General features: G+C 38.9%; 1 long non-coding RNA gene across 4 annotated transcripts in view; it reads left to right on the top strand.

The window, feature by feature from the left end:
• LOC108178272 (uncharacterized) overlaps positions 1-19,528 on the top strand; it is a 280,046-nt gene that overhangs the window by 34,049 nt on the left and 226,469 nt on the right. For all 4 annotated transcript variants that reach the window (XR_011380476.1, XR_011380475.1, XR_011380474.1 and 1 more), the window contains exon 2: positions 16,272-16,333. This is a non-coding gene — a long non-coding RNA (uncharacterized lncRNA). The remainder of the gene's footprint in view (positions 1-16,271; positions 16,334-19,528) is intronic.

The following is a 19,528-nucleotide window of genomic DNA, read 5'->3' as shown; positions in this document are numbered from 1 at the left end:
TCTTTTGTTTAATCTCAAAAATTCCTAAGTGAGGCTTTCCTAGAGGTTCCAATTAATTCTCTTTTCCATATTGTCATATCATATCTCTGCCTTTAAAAACAAACAAAACAAAGAAAAATCCCCAAACAAATCAAACCAAGCAACAAATTAAAAAATCCTCAACATTCAATTTCTAGAAGGTTGGTCCAGATTTATGAATACATCATTATCCAATGAATCAAGAAAATCTCCAAGCCAGGTTTTCTAATTTCTCTTTTGTTGTATTTATTAACAAGTGTCCATTTTAAAGGATAGTTATCCTCTCGATTAGATTGTAAATCTCCTTGAGGGCAGGGGACTGTGTCTAACCACTAATAAGTGTCCACACATTTATTAGAAAGCAGTGCAACCTCTGGGGGGGTCAATAAATACTTGTTGACTCACTGACTCTATAAATATAAATGGCAAAATAATCAGACATTCTTCTAGTACCTAATTTGCTCCCTGTAGGTAAGTTTGTCTCTTTGGTAGCATTGATTCTTTTAGGCCACTAGGGTTCCATTTAGTGAATTACAACTGCCATGTACTAAATGGTACCCTGGTGGCCCGAATGAGTTTAAGAGTCTCCCCAAATGAAGGACATTTCCCCTGAGAGTGACTCTGAATCTTGCTGAATATCTAACATGACCTTTATTTTCTTCCACACATTTTCCCTTTGAGACCAAAGATTCCTTTGCCTTTAGGCCTTTTAGCTTTTTCACAAGGCAGAAACTCTCAAGTCATAAACAAATAAAAATGTACTTCATTTGCCATATTCTTACTATTTTACATTTTTAAAGGAAATTCTTGCTGAATTACAGTGAATGCCAAACAGGAAATTCACAATTTTTCTTGCATCATTTTTCATAAGTGAGCAGCTTTCCAACAAATCCAGCTGTCAACAGTGCTCTCCTACTGTTTGACTCACATTCAGAATTCATTTTTGTGTGCAGCACGGAACAAAAATTTTGCAAAGCATTAAAGGTGCATAGACTACTCCCTGGGTGTTTCTTCCTTGGTTCCAGCTTCCAAAAGTGTTTCTGTTTTGCCTTGTATTCTCTAGCAAACAATAATCCTTGATGTAATTTTAGAAAACTTACAGCAGGATAAAGTTAATAGATGAATTAGTTGCATCCAAGAAGGGAATCAGTGTGTTGGATCCCAAGCAAAAAATCTTTTGTCTTTTGTTATGTGGTAAGCTAAAAACTGCAAGCCGAGTCTTAAGAAGCAGTTTGAGTCTTCCCGATGCAAAGACATCAAGTTCCCAATTCCCATAACAGGACTGAAATGCTTATGGATTCAAGAGATTTACAAGCAGTTTTTCCCTTGAGTTAAAACATATGCCATTCTGGGTAAGCTGTGAGAAAGGTAATGCCATTCTCTGATAATACCCACTTCATTCTGATTACAAATGTTCAGAATGCCTTGCCCTCCTTCCACATGCCCCTCTTGCAGTACCTAATAGCAGCTGCATGGGCCGTTCCTATGTCTCTGGAGAAAGGCATCCACAGCTAGCTGCAAAGCCTAAAGAACACAACTACTGCCAATGGCACACCCTTCATCCTGCTGGGGAATTTCTTACCTGCATATTTTACCTGAAGATTTCCTCAGTTCTTGACCCAGTTTCATCCCTTTGTGATTTCTTGATTTCTCTCATTCTGCATCCTTTTAGCTGCACACTGTCAGCACAGCCTGCTCCTGCCATCTCCTGAGTTCCAACCAGAGATAATGTTCTGAGATTACTCAGGGCCAATCCCTGGTGGAAACTGTGAAGTGCACAGCACTCAGCGCACAACACCATTTCTTTATTAAACTCTTATTTTTGTGAAGCCTTTCCCAATAGTAATAAGTACTGTTTATTTAATACTTTCTGTGAGCCAAGTACTATACAAGGTGCTTTTCATGTCACGTACAGATGTGTTTTCCTTTAAATGTAATGAGATTTATAATTGTTATAGATAGCTGTTCATACTTTTAAATTCTCCTAAATTACTAATTCTAGAGAGCAGGAATTGAATATTGTTTATCCTTTTGTCCTTCCCCCTAAACTCAGAGCTTGGCACCAAGTAAATAGCTCAGTAAAGGGTAATGATACTGCTTTGGGAAAGATATCATTAGGAAATAAATTTTAATTTATAGAAGTTTATTCAAGTTTCCATCACTATCCCAGTGTTACTAGAGTTTGCAATTTTGGCACTCCTAAGGGGACTATTTGTGAACTATTTGGGCAATTTATAATTATTCTCTCTTTATGTGCAATACTGGCTAAATCAATTGCATATTAAAATAAAAGATTTGTATGAATAGTGGCTTAAAATATTTCTGTGTTGCAAAGTCAGTGCAATACAAATATATAACTATCATTCTTAAAATGCATCATTTTTAGCAAACAGCCTGAAGCAACTCTTTACTTCCTAATACAGTGTTATAAATGAAAAAGCAAAAGTCTGGACTGGTACTCAGGTTTCAGGAAACCCCTTCTTTCATTTTAAAATTATTTCAAAAATGTATTTATATTCATTTTATTTGAAAGGCAGAGAGGGAAAAAGAGAGGGATGGAAAGAGATCTTCTGTCTACTGGTTCACTTCCCAAATGCCGGCAACAGCCAAGAGCTGGGCCAGGTTAAAGCCAGGAACTCCATCCAGGTCCCTCCCACCATGGGTCTTAGGAACTCAGTGCAATGAGCCATCATCTATTTCTTCCTAGGGTGTATATTGGCAGGAAGCTGGATCAGAAGTGGAGTAGAGGGCCCATGAACTAGGCACTACAATATGGGCTGTGAAGGTCCCAAGAAACAGCTTAACCACTGTGGCAATTGCCCCTCCTCTGCATTTTGACTTGACTTGTTTGAAACCTCCTATGAATTTGATATCTACATAGGTTAATTTTCTGAACTGGTTGATCTAGGAGTTTTTATTTATTTTTGAAAGCCCTAATAGAGCAAGATAATTATGTTAGCTTAATGCACAGAAAATTATATTTCCAATTCTAATCTCCAGTATAACAATACATTTAGATCACAAGGATGTGACAAGAGAATACTGATGGTCCAGTATAATCCATCACTTCTTCTGGAAAAAGCATCCTAGTGAAGGAGTGTCCCTAGTATAGCTTTTGTTTTTACAAAAGTCACATACTCTTTAAATGTGCAATATCATGTCCAGTTTGTCTGAATTAAAGTGTCCTTTCTAAATTTTTATTTTTCTCTTTGTCCTAATTTCCATCTCCGGATTTTCTCTTTTATGCACGCTAAATTTAAGTGTAAAAATGAACTTCAAATGCAAAATAATGGATGGAGGACAGGAAAACATGGGCTGATTATTGCAAGACTGCATCATATATTACATAAAGGCAGAGTCTCAGCAATTTATTTAGCTGTGACTGGGTGCTTGCTTAGGGAGTTAGAGATCTATTCTTCCATTCTATCAACAGCTCTTGCTGTCAATTAATTAGAATATATATTCCTATTAATTCAAGGATGTGCAATGCCTTCTTTATGTAACCACAAGCATGTCCATGAAACTGCATCTGTCCTCAGTTATAATGTGCAGCATTCCCATCCTGAATTTGACTGTTTCTTTCCCAATCTACATATAGCAGGCTTGCCAAACTGTACAGATGCTTTTTGGATTGAAAATATATTGCTGCTTATAATAATATTTTAAAATGTTGAGAGTACAGATTTTAACCTGATCCCTTTACAAACAAATATGCTAAGTAAAGCCCATTTGAAAGATCAGGAAATTTGGCCATCTATGATTTGGATGTAATATGCAAACCAAACAACTAAATATCTTTCAAGAATGGATTTCCCCCCTGCCAGTGGATATAAAACAGTCTTACAGAGGTGGGGCGCCAACTTCTGAAATAATGCCAACATTTTGAAAATAGAAGTATTAAGCCCATTATCTGTATCCTCAAACCTGTATTTCCTTATGGAATTCTGTAGCTCAGCTAATGGCATTTCAATATACCCTGTTGCCTCGCTAGAACTCTTAAAGTCATCCTTGACTTATGTCCCTCATTTTCCATGTCCAATTGATCATCAGATCTGACAGTTCTCTCTCAGAAATGTCCTCTGGCTAAAGTCCCTTTTTATCATCCTCATGGCCACTGGCTTAGGCCCTCATCATTTCTGTTTTGGAGTATTAATCCAGCCTCACATCTAATCTCTTTCGCATCTATCTTCTTCCCCTTAAGTCCATTCTTCACAAAGACATCAGAGTGATCTTTCTGAAAACAATTCTCATCAAGTTACCTCTCTCCTTCAAGACCTCAGTTAGAGTCTACTTGTTCCCAAGATGAACTCTCAAGTTATAAACTGGGCTTATTAGATTTTTGAAGTTGGGCGTTAAGGTACTTCTCCAATTACACTTTGTTATTTTCTGTGTGGATGCTTCTCTCTGGCTCCTCTGCAAAATACTCATATCAACTCTTACATTAGTTAATTACATTAATTGATGCTTTTGCTAATGTTTTCCTGTTGTCTGGGATACTTCTTTTCTCCTTCACCACTTAGAAGACCATGCTAACATAATTTCCTCTTTAAGTCTTCCTTTTAAAAATTTTATGTTACTTCTTTTCATTTTACTTGACAGACAGTGAGACAGAGAGATCTTCCATCCATTGGTTTACTCCCCAAATGCCTGCAACAGCCAGGGCTGGGCCAGGATGAAGCCAGGAACTCTATATGGATCTCCCACATGAGGGCAGAGATTCAAGTACTGAGGCATCATTTGCAGCCTCCCAGAGTATATACTTATTACCAGGAAGCTGGAGCAGAAGTGGTGCCAGAACTTGAGCCAAGCACTCTGATATAGAATGCTAGTGTCCTAAGTGTTATCTTAACTGCTGCACCAAATGCCTGCCCTCTCTAGAAGTCTTACTTACTTACTTGACACCTACAGGTAAAATTATTACCCTATTGGAGACTTTATTATCATGTGGGTAATACTTTTATTATAACATTTGCTGCTTTGTTTTAGTAATCTGTTAATAGACATGGTTGTAAATTCTAGGGAGAAGACTCTTCCAGTATCTGGTTCACATTTGAATTTGCCAAGTACAAAGACACTTAATAAATGCTGCATGCATGAATGAATGATCCATATTGATCTTTTCCCCCTACTATAATATTTTCTAACCACATCAAATAATATTGTTACTAATGAGTGCTTCTACTATAATGTGAAATATGCTTTCCTGAAAGATTCAATATTCTGCAAAAAATAAAACAGTATAAACATGAATAATAAAAAGAGCTCATAGGGCAGACCACTCAAAACCTCATGTAATTTACAATCAGAGTCCTAATAAGAACTATATTTGGGGGCTAGTGCTGTAGCTCAGTGTGGAAAAGCTCCAACTGCAATGACAACATCCCATATGGGTGCTGGTTCAAGTCGCAGGTCCTCCACTTCTGATCCAGCTCCCTGCTATGGCCTGGGTAGCCCAGATGTTTGGGCCCCTGAAACCACATGGGAGACCTAGAAGAAACTCCTGGCTCCTGGCTTTGGATTGGCCCAGCTCTGGCCATTACTGTCATTTGGGGAGTATACAAGAAGACGAAAGATTCATTCTCTCCCTCTCTCTCTCTCCCTCCCTCCCTCCCTCCCTCTCCCTTTCAAATAAATAAATACATAAATAAATCTTAAAATACTATATTTGGTGTCTAAACTAAGTTGGATGTCCCTGAAAGTCTCTTCAATGTGACTGAACACTGTGATAGTAGATATCAATAAATGAATGGTAATAACTGAGTGAGATGCTGATGTTTCTTTGAATAATAGAGAAAAGGGATTGCTGAGTTAACTTAAATGGAAATGGAATGATTGTTAAGATGGGCACAGGATCAGAGAAACCTCATGTAAAACTAGAGTCTCCTTGGGCTGGGGAAGCTGTCTGCCTAGTGATGGCTTCTTCTGTGGCTGTAGATCCTTCATGGTCCCAGTTCATTTTGGGTAATTCTTTGCTGGGGTTTTAGCTTCTATTGGACATCCCTGGCTTTTGAGCACTAGGAATAAACTGCTTCCTTTTGTCCCATGGGTGTGGTGGAAATTCCCACTAGTGCTAATTTCTGGGATGCTTCACTGTTCTTTGGCTTCTTAGCTCTTCTCAGCTCAGAAAGTTACCGTGTCTCTGTGTTAACTTGTCTCAGCATGAAAGATGTAAATTGTATTTCCTTTACTAGACTCTAACTGATACACTGTTGAAAATCACATGGAGTAAATTTAGACATATCCTGGACTTACACTGCCCAACTTGTAGGAAAAAATAAAATTGCCATTTCTGTATCCACCATATAAGAAGACAATGCAAACCTGTTGCCTTAATATGCTAGACTGTTGAATGAGCTCTTGCAAATAATTCCCGAAAAATTAAAGTCCATTAGTTGTTTTCTAAGAATTATTTACCATCTGTCATCTGTCAATTATGTAGTTGAGTTCTAGCATTCTTATCTATAAAAGAGCTGTAGGCCTATGTTACTGTTTGTGCTTGAGGACATAGCCCTGGTGATTATGAGTTTAAAGGCTCATTTCCCTGGTTTTCTTTTGAGTAGACAATTAAGGGAAGTCATTGGAGGGTCCTGAAAATTTTTTAAAAATTGTATTGCCTTTGTTCTGACCAATTCATAAGAAACAACAATAACAACCTCAACTAAACCTGAAAACAAGCAAGTTTCAAATTCTTTGACTGTTATAATGAAAAGCATAACCACAATTTCAAAAAGAATAGCATCAGTAGGTACATACTATAAAACCTTGTGTTAACACCTCTTGCTAAACCTGATTTTTGATGTTTCCACGCAATAGGAGGATGGAATTTTGTTCGTACCCACACATAACATCTGCTATTGTGAGTAATCCAACTTTTATTGACAAAAAGGGTTGTGAAGCTGTAATCACACAGACTGACTAAGGAAAGAATAATGCAGCTCTTTTGAGTACGGATTAAGTTGTGTTGGTTGATGGGTTTGGAAAAACAATATTATACTTGGCTTCTAGATAAATACTGCAGAGACCTCTTGTAAATCCTCCAGTAATTTTTTGTAATCCTTCTCAAGTAGTAAAATCATTGCTGTGAGGCAGACAGGAGAGGAATCCACAAATAAGACATCTGTTATTGTTATATCAATGATGATATATGCCCAACTCTGAAATAACAACATTTAACAAGAAATGGAGCCTTATCCAAAATGAGATCTCACTCACTTCCATGACTTCATTTGCTACATTAATAAGAGCAAACTGAAGTTTATAATTGGGTGATCTTATCTATTAACATTAGTAATATATCACAGGTATAAGGCTTTATATTTTAGACTGATGGAATTTAAAATGCTGGGGACATTGTATGCTAACATACAGCATGCATGGATGGATCAGGACAATGATGAATTGAATAAATAGAAAATATTAGAGCTTTTTTGTTTTTAAAGGCAAATTATACCCACCCCCATTTTCAGTTTATTTGTTACAAATTTAAGATATATTTACAACAATATATTAGAACAACAATGAAGGAATATAAAGGTTTATAGTATTTTTATAAGACTCTCCCTAAATTTTAATGTATAAAATGAATATTTAGGGAAAAACTTTATTGCCTGAATGTAACACTTTCTTAAAGATTTATTTATCTGAAAGTCAGAGTGATAGAAAAGAAGAGACAGAGAAAGAGAGAAATATTCTACCTGCTGGTGTACTCTTCAAATAACTATGATATCCAAATCCAGCAACCAGGAACTCCTTCTGGGTCTCCCACATGGTGGTAGGGGCCTAAGTAGTTGGGCACATTTTTGGTTTTCTTTCTTGAGATGTATTTGTTTGTTTGTTTGTTTTAAAGGCAGAATAACACACTGAGGATGGGGGAGGGAGAGTGAGAGGGAGAGAGAGAGACAGAAAGAGAAAGAAGTCTTCCTCTCCATCCCCTGGTTCACTCCACAAACAGCTGGGGAGGAGCCAGGCCAAATCCAGGAGTCAGGAACTCCATCTGGGTCTCCCACAAGGTTGGCAGGAACCTAAGTACTTTGATCATCATCTTCTTCCTCCCAGATACATCAGAAGGAAGCTGGATCAGAAGCAGAGGAGCTAAGATTTGAGGTGGCACTCTGATATAGGATGTCAGTGCTGTTGCAAGCGGTGGTTTAATTTGCTGTTCCACAACACATTGCCATCCCACCCTGCAACAGTTTTCTTTCTTTCCTTTTTTTTTTTTTTTAGATTTTTATTTATTTATTTATTTGACAGGTAGAGTTACGGACAGAGAGAGAGGGAGAGAGACAGGTCTTCCTTCCATTGGTTCACCCCCCAAATGGCCGCAACGGCCAGCGCTACACCAATCCAAAGCCAGGAGCCAGGAGCCTTCTCCCAGTCTCCCATGCGGATGCAGGTGCCCAAGCACTTGGGCCATCCTCCACTGCCCTCCTGAGCCACAGCAGAGAGCTGGACTGGAAGAGGAGCAACTGGGACTAGAACCTGGTGCCCGTATGGGATGCCAGCACCGAAGGCAGAGGATTAACCAAGTGAGCCATGGTGCTGGGCCCTGCAACACAGTTTTCAACATACAGATGAATATGCTGTAAAATTATCATATGAATAAGGAAATTTTTAAGTACCTAAGGTAGAACTTTGACCAATTATTTGCAGCAAAGATTAATGTGCAAATCAAAAGGATATTTTTTATTTATTTGAAAGAGTTATAAAGAGAGGTAGAGACAGAGAGAGGGAGAGAGAGGGACCTTCCATCTGCTAGTTCACTCCCCAAATGGCTGCAACGTGGGGCCAATCCGAATCCAGGAGGCAGGAACTTTTTCTAGGTTTGCCACATGGGCACAGGGGCCCAAGTACTTGAGCCATCTTCTACTGCTTTCCCAAGACAAAAGAATCTTAAACAGGCTCTTTAAAAATGCTTTCAGGGGTGGACATTTTGTCTAGCAGTTAGATATCCATGTCTCACATTAGAGTACCTGAGTTCAATTCCTAGATCTATCTCCTGAATCCAGCCTCCTGCAAATTAAGACCCTGGTGCTGATTCAAGTCATTGGTGTGGGGAGCAACTCGGACTATACTGTTACTGGAATTAAGACTTATTCTATGCATCTGCTCTCCCACTGTGGGGAGCAACTCGGACTATATTGTTACTGGAATTAAGACTTATTCTATGCATCTGCTCTCCCACAATATGGCGCTGGGAGAGAAGAAAGAGGCTTCTACACAGCTGCCTCCAGTTCAACCAAGGAACTGTAGGACCTGCTCCTGGTTGGAGGAGAGCAGCGTGCTCGGCGTGTGGGTAGCAGAGTTGGGATTGGTGGAGGAGGACTATAAAGGAGGAGAGAGACGGCATGCACCAGGAACATCTAAGGGGAACATCTAGCTGGAGGAACACCTGTGCAGCCCCCGAGAGAGCCAGCCGGCGGTGTGCCGCTCCCCTGCGGAAGTGGGGAAAGTGGCCAGGGGGAACTGCCCTTCCACGGAGGTGGAAGGGATAGTAGCCAACCCGGGAAGAACCAGCAGCAAACCCGGGGAGGGCCGAGCAGACGAAAGAACAGCGCAGGGTTCAGCGTCGCTCCTCCACGAAGACGGGGAGCGACATAATGGTGCCGTGACTCGGATATGAAGCCTAGGCAGGGCTTAGTGTCGTTCCTCCACGAAGAGGGGTAGCGACAATTGGGTTCCTGCCACCCACATGGGAGACCTGGATTGAGTTCCTGGCTCCTGGTTTCACCATGGCTCAGTCCTGGGAATGAACCAGAGGACAGGAGTGCGCTCTCTCTCTCCCTCTCTCTCTTTCTTGCTCTCACTCTTGCTCTTTCTGTTTCTCTCTCTCTCTCTTTGTCTTGCAAATTAATTTTTTTTATAGAGTTAGACACTGAGAAAGAGACAGAGAGAAAGGTCTTCCTTCCTCCAAATGGCCACCATGGCCGAAGCCATGGAGCCAAGTGCTTCCCCTGCAGTCTCCCATGCGGGTGCAGGGGCCCAAGCACTTGGGCCATCCTCCACTGCCTTCCCAGGCCACAGCAGAGAGCTGGCCTGGAAGAGGAGCAACCGGGACTAGAACCTGGCGCCCATATGAGATCCGGCACCACAGGCGGAGGATTAACCTAGCGAGCCATGGTGCTGGCCCTGATGTCTTTTTTTTTAAATGTCTTCAAATAGTATCCATGACGTTTTTGGTTTTTGATTAATTTTCCATGGACTTATCTTTTACTTGTTACAAACATTTGCTCAGCTCTCAAATGTGGAAGGCAGCAATCCCTTACATTTCTCAGTTGCCCCTTCGTCTCATGCTGTGCAATGCATCCAGAAGAAAAGTCCTTGTTGCTTCTGTGGATTTTCAGCTCCAACTGTTTAGTTTCTTGCCTGCCTTTCCAGAAGCTGATGACAGTGAAAGCAATAACTAAAATGTTGTATAAACCTGCTTAGAAAATAAATCTTAAAGACATGAGGGAAACATGTGGGCCTGCCACCATTTGCTATCTATAACTACAATGGAGTTTTTTTTAAACAAACTCTTTCTTAAGATTACATGAAAACCTGGCATTTCTACTTCTTTGGCTTAATGTTTCCTTATCAGTTTATTTTATTAATTTACTTTTACTTTTCCTTTCTTTTGTATATAGAGACTTCTTTAAATCTGTCCATAGTCATCTTCCTTACTTTTTCCTTTGTGTTTACCATACATGATGGCCCAAAGTGAATGAGTTGTACAAAAGAGTTGTGTGGCAAGTGTAGCAATTATATGAGGCCTACTTAAGATTCTTGCCATATCTCTAAAGCAGACTATATTATAGCATCATACACATGAGATGAAATAATATTCTCTCTCTCAAGCCACAAAGACCATCAATTCTGGTCTCATTAGGTCTGCTTTACAAACTACAAGTAAGAGAACTGAATGTGTTTCTTAAATAATATTAAGACCATTGTTAGCTTGGATTTTTCAAAAGAGTTTTTAACTTTTACTGAGAAAAGTCAGAGTATATATGATATAAAGCTATCTAATCACTAATGATCTCTATTTATTAATTGCTCAATAAATATATTATCAACCATTGCCGTTCCTGATCCTATTAGGTCTATCGATAAACACGCTGCAAAGGCCCTTCGTCTCCAGGCTCAGCCCTCCTCAATCTTCGATCTCAAATCTCAAAACTGAGAAGAACATTAGATTTTGCCTCAGCAGGAGCTGGGATCTAGAATTAGTCTTGCTTCTGTAATATCTCTAGGACCTGCTGTTCTGCTATTAGTTCTGGCACTCATGAATCCCCTAAGATGAAGGTTTCCCCTCATCTTCCTGTGCAATCCCAGTGAGTACAAATAGGCATATCCTTGGGGTTTTGGCCAAGTATTGTAAGTTCCTGTAAACACTGGCTTTTTGCTTAGGGGCCAGACCACTGACAGGAATCTCACCCATCTCTGTCCAGTCATCTAGCTCCTACACAGGGTCTTTACCTTTCAAAGCACTGAAAATATTCACTGTTGTATACTAAATTTGAGGAACACAAAAATCTGGACACTAATAGCAGTCCTCTTTGGCCAAATGAACACCTGTGATTACAGATATTAATTTATACTGCTAGGTAGCAGTGGCCAAGTCCTCTATTGAGTCAGCTTTCCAGCTTCAATATCAACCTGCTCTTCTTTCCTTTTTTGTCCATCACCCACTAATTCTTGGTATCTTCTATTGATTATGTTTATATAGATTTGACAATGTTCACTGGTTCAACAGGCTACATCAGCTTTCCTGAGACAAAATCATAAAGTAGTTTAAAACATGTTAATGGATTATACTACTGTCCCTCAGAAATCATGTTTCTTGAATGAATAAAAAGTATTGTATCATTGAGTGTGAGGAGACAAAGAATTATAACTTCTTGCTTCTATACTCAAAGTGTTTACATTCCAGTTGGATAGCAATCATATTCACACCTACACACACATACACACACACAGAGTGTGAGAGAGAGAGAGCAATGTAAAAGCAAGTCAAATAAAAAAAGAAGTTCCAGAGGAGCTTAGAGAAAGATCTATTTGGATGGGGTGGACAGGGAAGGCTTCATGCAGAAAGTGGAACTCAGAATATTGAAGAAAAAATAGACAGTTATATAGGGAGGAAGGAAACAGACAACAAAGGTTGGAGAAATATCATGACCTCAAGGCTGAAGGCAAGCCTGTGAACATGAAACTGTGAATTTAGAAAACAAGTGGGGAGAAAAGGATTTCTTATATTTATAATTAGTCTTAATTGGAAGGTATAGACATGTCTCTAGTCTTTCTCCACGCTACAGAAAAAGTGGGATGAACTTTCTGACCTCCAAGCTTTGGGAGTAATATGTCATATTAGTAAGAGCCTTTAATGAAATAAAGAGTTGGCTCTACCAATGGCACTGAAAGTCAACCAGAGCCAGGACGGTTTTAGTTTAGTTCATAATTCTATATAAGCAAAGGTTGTTTCTTCCCCACTTCCTTTCAAAACCCCAAGTTTTTCTGGGAGACTTCCTTTGTACTTTGTATATATTGTATAGAAACGTTAGAGAAAGAGAGAAAAGGATTTCTCCTGGCATGGTAACTACCTTTCCCAAATGAGAAAAAAACTCACTTCAGACTGCTTTACCTGTTACTGTGAGTATGAACTCTGTGTGTGTCTGTATGTGTGTGTGTGTGTGTGTGTGTAGGAGAGGGGTTCTTTCTGAGCCAGCTGGGAAGTGAGCTGGTAGAGTGCTATAAACTGAATCCAGTGCTTGAAATTGAAATTAGGTTTTGGAAATAGAGGATCTCTGTAACTGTAGTGCCACATGCATGTTTAGTAAACTAGATAAAATGTGAAACGGTATAGGTTTTTGTGCCCTTTCATCTCAATTTTGATGCCTTTTCCCACCTCTCTCCTGCTAATTACCCCTCCTTGAGCTGCTCAAGACTCTGTTGTAGTATCTCACTCATATCTGTTCCTTCCAAAAAAAAAAAGCATTGTAAATACAACATTTTCTCTTTCCATCTGCCCCATCCACAACTCTGACAGTAAAAAAAAAAAAAAAACAAAAACAAAAAACAGCACTCATATATGCCATTTATTGAATACTTACTGTGTGCCTATATTTCATTTATTGCTTATGTTTTGTAGGAAAACATCAAGCCTACCACTGGACTGCAGAGTAACCAATCCAACTTCTCTGACCATCAGATTCCTCACATATAGAACAGGGAGATGTACTTGCCTTACAGTGTAGTAATGACATTACAAAGGAGGAAACTGACACTCAGACACTTAGATCACACACAATGAAAATGTGCTGGCCCCAGGTTCTAGCTCAAGGGGGATGACAAAACTGTGTGCTTTTGTCATTCTACTGTGCTACAACATGATCATTTCAAGCTTTGGTTCTGGGGTGAGGGACAGGAGACATTCTTATAATTTAACCAGAGTCACCAGACAAAATAGACAATGCCAGTTAAATTGGAATTTTAGGTAAACATTGAATACTTTTTAAATATAGGTACCTGCCAAATATTACATAAATGATGCTTTCGCTTTGGTATTCATTGGGTACCTGAAATTTAAATTTAACTGGGTGTTGTGTGTTTTTGCTGAATTTGGCAACTCTACCAATACTTTGCTGAAGTACAAGAAATGTGCTCCTTCAGGCAAAAAGAGGTAAATTTTATCAAGTCATAGCCTGTTAAAAGTGAGAAGTTGATTAGGGCTCATCTGGTCCTTGTTTTGGCAGCCAGTAAGCTAAACATTTGGAGGGGGCAATGACTTACACAAAGTCATAGTGCTCATAAGGGACACATACAAGACTTAAAGAATTAAACTCTGTTGTCCTCGGCTAATATTGAATCTCCCACACTCAAAACTATTGAAAAGCGTATAATTGACCTGAGTTTTGCTTGTGAAACAACATAGCCTTCTCATGTAGTGTAGTGACTTAATAAAGATTTTGGCCAAAATGATGAGCTGATATTTGTTTCATGCTTGGTGCCATGCATTGCATAGAATAAATACAGTGTTCATGCTTGTTGATAATGCTATGTGTCACTTACATAGGCAATGAGCAATCCTCAAAAAATTCAAGAAAAATGTGTATTATGACAAAATTTTGCATGGATTTCAACATAGTTTTGCATCATAAAAGCCCTTATAATTCCATCTTTTTGGAACTTTCTGAGATACCCCGTGGTGTAATCATAAACATACAAACATATCTTTACCCTTAGGAGTCGACAGAGAATATGTTGACATACTCCAAATGTATTATTAGATGCCATTGGTAAATTTGAATCTAACTCAAATTAACCAGTTGTGGATATTTCTGAAGTCTATACCAGTTAATGGAGAAAATAAGGCAGCATAGCATCCAAATTAGGGGAAAGAAGGAAACTTAGAACTGTGTTGTTCAAAATGGTTGCTGTTAGCTAATCACAACTATGGAGCACATGAAAGGTAGCTAGCCCTAACTGAAATGTGCTGTGAATATATGTTTCTTTCAATACCTCAGTTTCCTCGTCTACAACCAGAAGTCTATGAAAAAGGAAGCCTGTTCCCAGCACCCACAGAACCCAGGACTGACAGAACAATGAATAATGTGCTCCCATTGTTGCTGACAGATGGGAATCATTCACTTCTTAGACTATGCTTTTTGAAATGCTTTGAGTTCACATCCACATTGGGGTTGTTGCCATGGTCATATGCTTTATGGCGCTAGACCCTTGCCCCTTTCTTTGCCTTGCCAGAAAAGAACCACTCTGCAGAAAAGTTTCACAATTGTAAAAATACTTTACTTCTTAGTGCCTTTGTAATCCCTTCTTGTATTTCCCTTTAAACTTGGGTAATTCGTAGATCCAGATAATAAAAGCTATCAGGTATAGAGGGAGGCACTATCTGATTCTCCCTAAGGAAGTCTCTTGCATGGGGAGCTATATTCTAAAATCTTCTCTTGTGGAAATTCTCAATTTTAAGTATTTGCCTTTAGCATGCATGCTCTTTGAATGTTTGGTTAGTGGCAAAAGCCAAAATGTCTCCTTGTGATGTCAACTTATGCCTGATACAATTAAAATGAATATTTTGGAGGATTTTTTTTTCATTTCAACCTCATCTTTGTTAGTGCATCTGCACTCCACCTGACCTTTCTTGGTTCTGTTTTTAATTCTTCTCATATACCAGCTTTTAGTGGAGACTGTGTGCTTTAAGTAACGAAGGTCAAATTTCTGAGCCCTTGTATGCTCACCCAGTGATTTCTAGCCCTCTTTAATCCTTCCCTACACCAACTGCTGCAGTAATGAGGGGCAAGGGGCGGCCGAGGATTGAAGTCATAGGCTTTCAGTTTGTAGTTATATATTTCTCTGGTGCTTACGTGCAACAGCTCTTCTTCATTTCCTAGAGGTGTGTAGAAAAAAAGGAAAAAAAGAAAAATCACTGAATTCCATTGAAATGTATTGACATAGTTTGTATGCATCTTTTCCTGCCACTTTATGCATCCTTGTTAATAAAAGGAGTGAGGGGATCCTAGTAAGTCACATAAAGGAATACATTTGTGTGTACAAATGCTGCCCCTTAGCTATCCAGAAGAAGCCATGATCTTCTGCTCAAAAATATCTAAGTGAAGGAGATTTCTACTGACTAAAGAATCACGACAGTACTTTTCTCCTTATAGGCTATCACCTTTCAAGATGTTCATGGGATTAAAAACACCCTAGTTGTGTTTCAATTCTGAGGATAGTGAATTGCCAATTTAGGACTCATTATAGATACTTACAGTTATTCTATAACCTTTGTTATAAAATAGAACAAATTTAATTGTCTGTGTGTGACTCTGTCCTAAAAGTCTTAAAGGAAACTATATGTGGCACTGCAGACTCAGTATTATATTATTGTAGTTTGACTATAATACTGAAGACTATTTGATGAAATGTCATGAATATGTTTTTGACATTATTCATGAGAGATTATAGTCAGTATTTTCCCACCTGGGATGGACAAATAGAAAAAGGAAGAATGACAAAACCATTGCATTTATTTGTTTCTATGTTTGTTTGTTCAGCTACTTATTCATAGGCATTCAACAAGCATGCCTTGAGCACCTATAGTTACCAGATATTGGAGATGCTCTTTCTACTGACAGCAGCATTATGAATACAAAGAATTAAAAAATTATTTACAAAATTAAGGCACTATTTTAATCAGATTAATTGTTAGTTGTTTTCCAAAAAAAATTCTTCTTGGTGTAACATGTATACTCTTACATTTTATTTAGGGATATATGAGACATATGCCAATATGTGAATTACAGGAGCATATATGTACAACGCCACAAAGGTATGTATTAACTGCAGTGCAGGTACAGTGAAAGCAAAGCTGACTTTCTACAGGAATGGTGCCATGCAATATACCAGGGAAAATGGCAGGAAGAAATAACATGTAAGATAGATTTTGCAGGGTCCTAACAGATGGACAGTAATGGAAAGCAACAAGGGAATTGTAGAAGAAATTATCAAAAACATATCACCGCATCCAAATGGTACAATGTTACATGAATTGAAGCACAATATCCCATATCGCATAGATCCCATAGTTACAGGATCTTGAATGCAAAGCCCAAGGATTTGAACTACATTTGCAGGTATTATCAGAGATGACGTGATAAAACAGTGGATCTCCACATTCAGACTTCTTTAGTCTTGCTGGGGCTCAGGGTCATGTGGTGCTGGAGAAGTGAGATTTACATCAGAAAATATACTTCTTTATTTTGTTTTTTAAATTTATATATTTATTTAAAAGGTAGAGTTACAGAGAGAGAAGGAGAGACAGAGAGATACCTTCCATCTGTTGGTTCATTCTCCAAATGGCCACAAAGCTGGGGCTGGGCCAGGCTGAAGCCAGGAGCCTGAAAATCCATCCAGGTCTCCCACGTGGGTGCAGGGGCCCAAGGACTTTGGCCATCCTCTGCTGCTTTTACAAGTGCATTAGCAAGGAGCTGGATCAGAAATTGAGCAGCTGGGACTCAAACCTGCACCCACTTGGGATGCCAGCAAAGCAGGCGACAGGTTAACTTATACTACAACATGCGTCCCAGAAACTACACTTCTAGAGAGTGAGTTTGACCTATCAATTTGGATGCTGCTTGGGTTCAAAACCTGACTCCATTCCCCATTCCAGCTTCCTGCTAATGAACACCCTAGGAGGCAGCAGGTAATGAATGGCTCCTACTTTTGGGTCCCTGCTACCATGAGTTCTCAGCTCCTGATTTCAGCCTGACCCAGCCCCATCTGCTGCAGGCTTTTGAAGAGGGGACTAGCAGATGGGAGTTCTCTACCCTCTCTATCCCCCTCCCCATTTCTCCCCCTCTCTCTCCTTCTCTCTCTTTCCCCTTCAGCCTCTCAAATAAAATAAAATAAAAACTAGAAAAAAAATGCACTTCCAAGGCTTGACAATTCTGCTTTCCTTCTCATTTACCCACACTTCTCTGTACCAAGTCCTTTGCTGAGCTGTTATAATTCTGAGTTGTGTAGAACAGTGCTGAAATTTTGTTAAAACAAAATTATGCACGTTAATGAGTAATAGCAAAGCATCATTCTTTTAAAAATTTTCCCAATGGAAACAGTTGTGTTTGCTTTGCAACAAAGCTTGCACATTTGAGTTTCAGAGAGGTAATCTTCAACTATGTTGGCCATGACTCTGAACTCATTGCAATGTGAGAGTGACTGGCTGGCACTGACACAAGTGTTAGAGGGGTTTAGTGAAGACACTAAGGGCCCTCTGCATCAATGTTTTGAGAATGCCCCAAATTGCCGGCACTTAACATGTAATGACAGGAAATGAAAAAGGGTAAAGTAGGATCAGAGAATGGGTATTTAAGTGAGAAGATTTCTAGATTGCAAAATTCCACTCCTTTCTACAGATCACGTACTGAAGAGCTATCAGATGGAAATGTTGGAGAAATCATTATGTGTGTGTGTGTGTGTGTGTGTTTAAAAGATGGAAGATTTATACCATCTGAGAAGCTATTAGAGTTTTTTGTGTGTTTAACATGTGTATTATGACTCTTAAGTATGTAAATTGCACATATATTAATTTTGGAACATTACATATAATATATGAGTTCATTCTTCTCAGAAAAGTCCTCTTAATACTGTGACCCACAGAGTAACAAGTGGAAGTTCTTTCCTTCTCTGAGGATTCTCTTCTCACTTTTGCCTCTTCTTGTCTGTTCTCTTCAGAGAATACCACCGCTGTCAATTTTTAGGTTCTTTTAGACCTTTCCCCATGCATTACATGACCCCGCACCACACACACTCTTACATTCTGTTTTACCACATCGATTCAGATGATGTATATTCTTCCACAACTTGTCTTTTGGGAATATTCCATATTGCACATATGGATTTACCTTGTTCTTTTTATTGCTACATAGACCTACAGACTATGGGTTCCTATAGCTTATAACCAATACCTTTATTGATGTGTATTTAGGATGTTTCTAGGTGTTTTTTTTTTTTAACTGTTAAAAAATGTTGTAGGAACCATCTTCCTAATTTTCATCAAGCACACGTGAGAGTATTTCCTCAAGACAGGTACCTAGAAGAGGACTTGGGAAGTCACAGAGTATCCATTAAAAATTTCCAATGCATTTATGTAAACATCTTAAAAACTTACTATTTGTAAAATATCTGAATCCAGTTGAAATTCTGAATTCAAGTGCATATCAAAATCATTCCTGAAGTTCTTGATTTTTTTTTGTTCTAATTATGCTCAAAATCTACTCTTGTAGTCAAATACTGTTTGTGATGAGATGCCAGTCACATGCCTTTAAGTGTAGGTGCAGCAACTCCATTTTCTAGTGCTGAGAACTTTATAGGTGATGGTATAGCCTCACCAGATAAAATCATCCATGCACTTGATAAAGTAGAGTATGGAATTCAAAGGTATATAAGACAGGTAAATTGACGTTCATGTTTGGATAATATGGACTTTTCAGAGCTCCACTCATGTGACAGAAAAGCTTAATGAAATGAAAACCTTCACTTTGAGTGTCTTGTACTGTTTTCCTTCTGGCATAGTTTTAAGAACAGTATTTTATGTTTTGTCTTCCTCAGATAGTCTTCCAAACACATGTGCATTAAGTATGTATGTGAATATTAGGAAAATCAGGTTTTCACTAGTTCATGTTCTTTAATGTTCTCTGGAGAAATTATTCAAAACGACTAGTGTGCCTTAAATTGTGAATTTTTGTACAAAAGACTTATGGTCTTTCAACAATCTGCCTCCAGTGTGAGAGGTAGGTAAGCCAAACATCCTGAGTTTGGGGATTGAACTTGATGCAAATATTCTCCAGAATTCAGCTTGAATGGAATGCATCTCTGTTCTGTTGGTCAGTGGCCTTTATCATGTGGACACAGGAAAGAGAGGGTTGGGCATCCAGCCCTGCAGGTGGAAACAATTAAGATTCAAAAGCGATTTTGAAAACAATTTGCTTTCCTCTTTATTCTCCACATAAAAAATGGTAGTGCTAGG

The sequence above is a fragment of the Oryctolagus cuniculus genome, chromosome 12, assembly GCF_964237555.1.
Source record: "Oryctolagus cuniculus chromosome 12, mOryCun1.1, whole genome shotgun sequence".
Classification (NCBI taxonomy): domain Eukaryota; kingdom Metazoa; phylum Chordata; class Mammalia; order Lagomorpha; family Leporidae; genus Oryctolagus; species Oryctolagus cuniculus.
Note: the sequence above shows the minus strand (reverse complement) of the source record. Positions and strands in the feature narration are given on the sequence as shown.